An 8,823-nucleotide genomic window follows, 5' to 3' on the forward strand; every position below is an offset into this window, starting at 1 on the left:
TGCCTAGAAATGACATAAATAGCATTGCAAAAGCCAAAATTAGATCGTGTAGTCAGTCACATGACAAAATTATTGACCAATCACGTTCCAGCACTTACTAGATCTAGGTCAAACAAAAAATAACCCAGAGAAAAATAAAAAGATGATATTTGGAAACACAGTTACATGTAATTTGTCTTCAGTGAAATTGAGATAGGACCTTTTTCTGGGGGCGGGGGGGGGGATATGTATATTATTTGCGAGAGATGGATAATCCTAACACTACATTCCTTTATTTCATTTATTTGAGTAGTGTAACACTCGACCACCCGGTCCAACAAAATATGATAATGAAAGAATGGGCCTCATACATCAATCGTAAACAAGCACTCTTGAGTCACGTGCTTCCCTATCTATTTATACAACTTGTGACCCAATTCGAATCAGGGATATCACGTGACCGTATTTTTTCGTTGTTGTATTAATGGTCATCACGCGGCCGTTGGTTTTGGTGAATGAGGTCCATAGTGACTTTAAAATACTATTAGAAGTATTTTTTACCGAAATACATGGCTGCCTGGTCATGCGGTTTGCGCGCTGGACTGTCGTTCAGATTTATCGACGGTCGAGGGTTCAAACCCTGCCCGCTCCCATCCCCCGTCGTCCTGCGGGAGGTTTGGACTAGGAAGTAAACTATCTTCAACTCTGAAGGAACATCCGAAACATGTAAAACATTTTTACATGTATATCTTGTATATAATCTTATAAGCAACAGCTAATGGCATAAGATGATCCTAGAGTGTGTCCAGTGCTTATAGTCAAGTTAAAAACTTAAAATAAATAAAAACAATAATTTTCAAACTAGGTGTCGACATAAATGTATATTTAGAAATTAAAAATAAATAAATAATTGAATTATAAATACAATCACTGTGATACTTAGTACCCTGGTTTCGTTGATTAACATGAAATAAAATTGTTCAGACTAGTAAGTAAAAAACAAGAGTAAGTTCCCCTTTCAGACCTTGTTCAGACTAATAGAATAAAAAAAAAAAACCCAGCAAACTTTCGCTCTAAAAAGTTTAAATGGAAATTTAGTGTCTTGTGCATGTAAAATCTTCCTAATGTTTCGAAATAGTTTTCTATTTAGCTGTATTTTGAAAAGCTTTTGTTAATTTGCATAGTTTGTGTAAATACACTATTTCCGTGTTATACATCCAATTCCCAAGCCTCTTTGTCTAAAAAGGTCTCCTTTCAGACCTTGCGCTCTGTTTCTATGGCTAACGGTTAACGAGGGTGTCATGTGGCCAGCACAACAACCAACCGCCTTTACATTCCCCAACTAATGTCAGGTACTCATTAAAGCTGGGTGGACTCTAAAAATGCCGAAATTCAAAATCCCAGTCTTCACTGAGATTCGAATCCAGTCCTTAGGTTCGGAAGCCAAGCGTTTAACCACTCAGCCACCGCGCTCCTACACTTTGCCCACATGATCTGGAATGAGTGATCTATTATTAAAATGAAACATGTGTAACTCATTCAGGAAAGTAAATTTAATGTGGTATTTAGAACTGATGTTTTCTGTACTGATGTTTCTGTACTGATGTTTTCGTTTGGTGTGCACTCTAGATTTAAGTCTGTAACCTTCGAACTCTGCTCACCGCCATCCTCAATCGTCCTGAGGGAGGTTTACGCTATTATGTAACCATGCGTAACATGTAAAAACAAGTTGTTGTTTTTTTAAATCCTTAATAAATCAATTAAGTTATGTAAGCGCAATATCTTAAAGAATAATTAATTAGCAGAACTACGCATTGAGTCTAAAACTTACCCTTGTTTAGAAGCCTATAACCAGGAATAAATGTGAGTAGATTTACAATCCAATGTATCCAGAGTAGTGCATTTAAACTATTGTATCCATACTGTGTAATCCACTGGAGTCACTGAAACTATCCTTGTTTCACTTTTTGATCCACTGGACTCACTGAAAGTATCCTTGTTTCACTTTTTGATCCACTGGACTCACTGAAAGTATCCTTGTTTCACTTTTTGATCCACTGGACTCACTGAAAGTATCCTTGTTTCACTTTTTGATCCACTGGACTCACTGAAAGTATCCTTGTTTCACTTTTTGATCCACTGGACTCACTGAAAGTATCCTTGTTTCACTTTTTGATCCACTGGACTCACTGAAAGTATCCTTGTTTCACTTTTTGATCCACTGGACTCACTGAAAGTATCACTGTTGTTGAAGAAAAAAATTGAAGACATTAAGGCTGAGTTTGATCATTTACAGAAATAAAGATTAAACATAATAATTAACCACATAACCAAAGACTTATTGAAAAGCATTTTAACTCTTTCTCTCCGTAAGTATGTACCACATTCTGGTGGAATCAACGTTGGTTATCGTCAGTTAGGAGACAAAGAGTTAAGTCTGAGTTTGGAATCGAAGTCTCGTCAGGCCGAAAATCACACAGCGTAGATTATGTATAGCACATTCCGGGTATTCAGCGGGACACTTTGCTTATTTTTTTTAAGAGAGATTAGTTCACATGGTGGCCTAGTGGTTAATTATTCAAGCAGTTCGCGGAAAACCTATTCAGGCCTCGAGGAAAACTAGGGTTCCGCGGAACATAGTTTGGGAATCGTTGGACTAGAAGACTGGCAGGGGATGACGGTGGTCAGAATTTGAACTCGGGACCGCAATACGACAATCTGATGCGGATGCCACGCCGCCACTAGCCACCCAATTAATCCAAACACTGTTTGATTAACTCTTTCTCTCCTAACTGACGATACCAGCGTTGATTCCACCAGAATGTGGTAAATAATTACGGAGGAAAGAGTTAAAAAAAAAAACCTAAGCGCTCAGAAAATCATTCTACAGTAAATGAAAGCTAAAACGATAAATCAAGAGTGACGTCAATGTATTTAAAATGAAGAATAATTTACAGATGAACAGAAAACACGCCCAACTCTAAACCTATCAAATATTTTTCTTCCTGTCTATGTTGTTAAGTCAACTCTGGATTTGCACATCATATCAACTGTTAAATCTGAGATGGACATTACGTCTATTGTTCAACCTGAGATGGAATTATGTCTACTGTTAAACCTGGGAGGGACATTATACCTACTGTTAAACTTGAGATCGACATTATGTCTGCTGTTAAATCTGAGATGGGCATCATTTCTAATGCTTAACCTGGGATGGACATAATGTCTACTGTTAAACATGAGATGGACATTATTTCTACTGTTAAACATGAGATGGACATTATTTCTACTGTTAAACCTGATAGGAACATCATGTCTACTGTTAAACATGAGAGGGACATCGTGTCTACTGTTAAACCCGAGAGGGGCATCGTGTCTAATGTTAAACCTGGGAAATACATCCTTTCTACTGTTAAAACTGAGATGAACATCATGTCTACTGTTAAACCTGAGAGGGACATCGTGTCTACTGTTACACCTGGGATGGACATCATGTCTACTGTTAAGCCTGAGATGGACATTATGTCTACTGCTAAACCCGAGACGGACATTACGTTTACTATTCAATGTAACCGCATTGAAAGATTTTTTTGTTGTGAGTTTTGCTTTACGAATGAATGCAGGCAGAAACTGTTTACTTTCAACGCCCCAATTATAACGTCCTAGTACGACATATTGTTTTGACTTGACGTGAAGGAATTTGTCTTTCCCTTTTTGTTTCGCAAACACCCACTGATGAAGTCTACAAAAGGGGAGATAGTACACATGCAGTCGTCTGACATGATAAACAACCCTGGGTTATCTCCCCATGCCTATAACCGCCTTTCACTCGACTCCCCCTGTTTTTCCACTCCCCCCCCCCCCCGATTTTTTTAAAAAATTCTCCTTGACCATTAAAGAAAAAAAAAAGTTGTAGGGGAGGGACTTGCTAGGTAGGCCATTATCTTGACCGCGCTGTCCGCAAAATCTGGAGATGGACCAGAAGGCGTGAGAGCTCAGGCAGACGATTTGTTAAGTTTAATGGCTGTTAAAAGTGGCAGCGTTAGACAGGGGCCTCTTCTTAACTCGTTCCGTTCAGCGATAGAGAAAACAAAAATCAGGGTAGAATGTAGAAAAAGCTGAACAAAAAAAGTAGAATAATTAACTCTGTTGTAGTTTATAGAGATCTAGCAGTCAGTTAAGAAGTTCGAATTATGGCCAAATCACATCGTTTTGTGTACGCAAAATTTGTGTAATGGCAGATAATATATATTCCGTACATTGATCAATTGTATAGATTTAGAAAATTTTAAATAACTATTTTATCTGATTTACTTTCATCTGTTGTGACAAAATATGTAGGTCGTAATTGGGTCTACGGGGTCACGTGACATACTGTACACAATATTTGTAATGGCAGCCAATATATATTCCGTACATTGATCAATTGTATGGATTTAGAGAATTTTAAGTAACTATATTATCTGATTTACTTTCATCAGATGTGAGAAAATATGTAGGTCGTAATTGGGTCTACGGGTCACGTGACATACTGCTCTCTTTTCTAAATCTTCCACTCGATAGCAATGCTTTAGTATCTCATATAGCTATCATTGTATCATTTGTGAATCTATTCAATAAATCAATCTAGTTTAATGTATATCTTGAGGTCTGAGTAGGCATACCTCTCCTATCTTTAAAATCTAAAATCTTTCAGCGTATTCTAAATAATGTCAATCCTAATTATGAAAGGCATCACTCTTCAATTTCTTTATTTAAAATCCAACTCTATTTTATCTCATTTTTATCTTATCTTATATATTATAGACGTTACTTCAAAAAATAAGATAATTACGCCCTAAACATTGCATGTGTTAATCTAGTCATGCATGTTAATCAATGACTTAAACTCTGCTAAGTCGTTGGTTTTCCTGGCTGACTCAGGCAATCCATTCTTTAATGGCACTAGAAAATGAGCACTTGCATGAATTTGTTCTAGCGTATGGAATAAGAAATGTGCCTGTATCCTTGTGTCTTTCTGCGTATTTTATTAGGTTTTGTTTTTCTATTTGTAAGTTATGGTCTAGTGTCTTATGTATTATAACTGCTTTACTTTTTATTATTCTGTCCTGAAGTGTGTTTAAGTTTAGGGATTTTACTAATGGTGTTTCTCTAATCAAATTGGAATATTTGTTTGTTAAAAATGCCACTGCTCTATTTTGTATTTGGTCTAATTTATGTATGTTTTCTTGAGTTGAAGGACTCCAAACTTAGGATGCATATTCTATGTTTTTAACTTGGTTTTAATCTAGGATTTGTTTCTTTAGATTTTGACACAGTCCACTATCACTTAACTATATACTAAGTAAAGTGATGTTCCCCTTTCAGACCTTGCGATCCATAAGGCAGATGATATAAAGACCCTCGGTTAACGAGGGTGTCATGTGGCCAGCACAACGACCAACCGCTTTTACTTTTCCCTAACTAATATCAGATACCCATTAGAGCTTGATAGACTCCGAGGCGCCCTAAAGATCCCGAAATTCAAAATCACTATCTTCAGCGAGATTCGATCACAGGACACCAGGTTCGGAAGGCAAGCGCTATATCACTCAGCCACAGCGCCTTATAACGAAATACTACACCTAACCAATCCACTAACAGAAACAACGCATTTACATAACAATCTACCAACACAAACTACACAATCTATTCACATATATACATACACATTTTGTTTTAAAAACAGCTGAAGAACAAATATCCTAAATATTTATCCTAAATCTATTTTTAGGTTCTCACCATGGATCAGCGTGTGCATTGACTGAGTCTAAACGCTAATTATCTGTAAGACACAGCGGGCTGTTTCTTCAGCGCCTGGACAGGAAATGAATTTTAAGCTCTCCCTGGGGGTGTGTGAAACATTTCGCTAATTAGATCTAAATGTAAGCCTCACACGTTCATTCACGTTTGTTTTTATCAACACATTTCAAAGAATTGTGGGAATGGGGGGAAAAGTTCATGTAGAATCTAGATCTATGGACATTAGGTAAACATTGAATAAAGAATACTATAGATCAGAGTTTTTCCAAACTTTTGCCTTAACGGAAAACTTCGCATATTTAGCGAAACACATTGCTTATTTTTTTTTAGAGAGATTAATTCATGTGATGGCATACTAATTAATTATGCCAGAAGTTTGTGGAACACCTAGACCTAGTCAGGCCTCACGGAACACTGGGGTTCTGCGGAACACAGTTTGGGAAACACTTCTATTTATAGATCTAGATCTGCGACAAGATAGATTAAGTTCATTAGCTAAAGAGAGAGAGAGAAAAAAAAGAGAGAGAGGGGGAGGGAGAAAAGAGAGAGAGAGAGAAAAGAGAGAGAGAGTAGAAAAAACAAGGTCCTTTAGATAAACTGTGAGGATACAAATAGATCAAAGTCCTCTTCTAGCTAAGAAGGTCCTCCTCTAGATGAACAGCAAGACTAAAAATAGATGTTATGTCCTCTTTTAGCTGACCAGGTCGGCTATGGGTAGATTATTGCCCATTCTAGCTGAACTGGAAGGATACAAAATAGATTTAAGTCCTCTTATAGCTAAACTAGAAAAATAAGAACAGATCAAGGTCTTCTTCTAGCTAATTTGAGGAGGAGGGAGGTGGATACGGGTGTACGTATGTTCTCGGATTAAGTAGAATATTTAGAACTATTCTCGGTTGCGATACCTATTCTAGTCATTAAATATTTTATATATAGTTTAAATAGTAACAATAAACGTGGCGGGAACGGATACTCCGTCATACACCCAGGATTTCTAGATTTATTTTTTTTTTAAATTAAGTTTTTTTGAATAAAATAAATCTAATGTTTATCTTTAAGTTAAGATCCGTGTACGGTTGGCATTTCTTGAGATTGGTAAGGAATCGCTGATACACAATACATTGAGATAAAATACAATCTAATCATTTAGGGCCCATTTATAACAACTGCGGCACATCTGTTTATGATAAAGTATTATGTAGCTAAACAATATATAAGTTGTTTTTTTTTTTTTTTAAACTTATTCTTTTAAAAATTCTAATTAAAGTACATTATAAAAAATGACAACCAAATTATTTTTTCTCAGACTAGCTCTACATTATGAGAGCAAATCAAAAAGGGAACATCGATCTCTGATAGGGAACACAATCTTTTATAAGGAACATAATCTTATAGGGAGCCTAGATCTCCAATAAGGAACATATCTTCTATAGGATACAACTAAGCCTATATCGGCCTATATATATATATAAGTTTAGATCTATCATATATCCTATATATAGCCTATATAGGGAACAACTATCTCTCATTAGAAATATTGATCTTGTTTAAGGAACATTTTATTAGTCAATAGAATGGAACATCTTTTATCACTAAACAGACGTGGGGATAATTTTTTTTTAGGATTATTCTAGAAATATAGATAGGCCTACATGTAAATATCAAGATTAAGATTTTAGATCTTAGGCAGAATTTAAGTCATTGATTAAGATGCATGACTAGATGCATGAGGCGCAGGATGTAATCATTTTTTTAAAGTAACGTCTGTATTTTATAAGATAAGATAAGGCGTATAATGACTACAAATACGTTTCTCGCTATCTTCTTTTTTTTGAAGTAACGTCTGTATCATATAAGATAAGAAAAGAAGATCTTATTCTTACTTATTCTTACTAACTACGCAAGGGTCGTATACTATTTGTATATAATTACATTGATCTTAATCTAGATCTATAAGTTAAATTTAAATATGACAATGAATATTACGAGTGTATACATTGAACTCTAGATGTAGAATCTAGTCTAGACCTATTTATTAAATTATTTGTGCGTTTTGTGTTTCATCTGATTTTTTTTCCAGGCCTATTATTTAGATCTATATTTCGACATTTTATAAAGTGAAGAAAATAGACCTAGATTCTAGATCTAGATGTATATCTGGTTCTAGTGTAGAAGTCTAGATCTGAAATAAGAGCTAAACCTATTTGAAAGAAAGTAAATCTTCATCTAGAATAATCTATATTCTAGATCAGTAACCTATTCGATATCTAGGCCTATACGTAGGATGGTCCATATTTTAATTTTGATACAGATATATTTTTATTATATTATATAGATCTAGAAAGATAGATCTAGACTAAATCTGTAGATCTTTATTACTTTATATTACATCTAGATCTAGCTAGATCTGCATTTACTCATTTAGACTTAAATTTTAGACCTTATACTTATTAATCATAGTCATATGACATAGTCACAGTCATAGGGCCTACTAGTTCTAGATCTAAAATCTAAATTTCATACATAAATGTAAAACGAACCTTCATTTGCTATATTTTTTTTCTCTTTGTATATTCCACGTTAAAAGACGTGGCCTATCTTTATATCCATAAAACAAGAATCACACAGGTCACACAAGCACACACATATATTCCATCGCATGAAATGTGTAAACTTCAAGAGTCCAGGAGCAGACTTGAGTTATTTCAATGCCTTCACATCGCTCCTGGAAACCTCGCATCTTTTTCCCCCCGCCACTTCTCGCCACAGCGCAGGGATGGGATCAGGTTGAAGCAGTTGACGCGGGCGGTGTCTGTGTGAACGGGCTGTGGGTAGCAAGGCGGGCCCCGAACTCCGGGCTGGTTGGCCAAATTTTACAAACAGCGGTACGCTAGAAAAATAATCGACATTTCTCTGAGATCTCGTCTGGAAGATTTGTTCCGAGTCGAGTAGAAGTGGGGGTGGGAAGGTAATGGTTTATAGAAAAACTACAGTGGAATGAAAATAAACAAGACATTTTATAGCTCCATGGGTAGAGGCATA

The 8,823-nt window shown here is 35.9% G+C and overlaps 1 protein-coding gene across 2 annotated transcripts in view; it reads right to left on the reverse strand.

The window, feature by feature from the left end:
• The window catches only part of LOC106064048 (uncharacterized), a 104,408-nt gene extending 95,895 nt beyond the window's left edge, over positions 1-8,513 (reverse strand). For both annotated transcript variants that reach the window (XM_056010433.1, XM_056010432.1), the window contains exons 1-2: positions 8,322-8,513; positions 1,811-2,221 (exon numbers count right to left, since the gene is read on the reverse strand). The gene's annotated coding sequence lies outside the window, so the exon portion shown is untranslated. The remainder of the gene's footprint in view (positions 1-1,810; positions 2,222-8,321) is intronic.
• Positions 8,514-8,823: the final 310 nt, after the last annotated feature.

The sequence above is a fragment of the Biomphalaria glabrata genome, chromosome 14 (genome assembly GCF_947242115.1).
Source record: "Biomphalaria glabrata chromosome 14, xgBioGlab47.1, whole genome shotgun sequence".
Classification (NCBI taxonomy): Eukaryota; Metazoa; Mollusca; class Gastropoda; family Planorbidae; genus Biomphalaria; species Biomphalaria glabrata.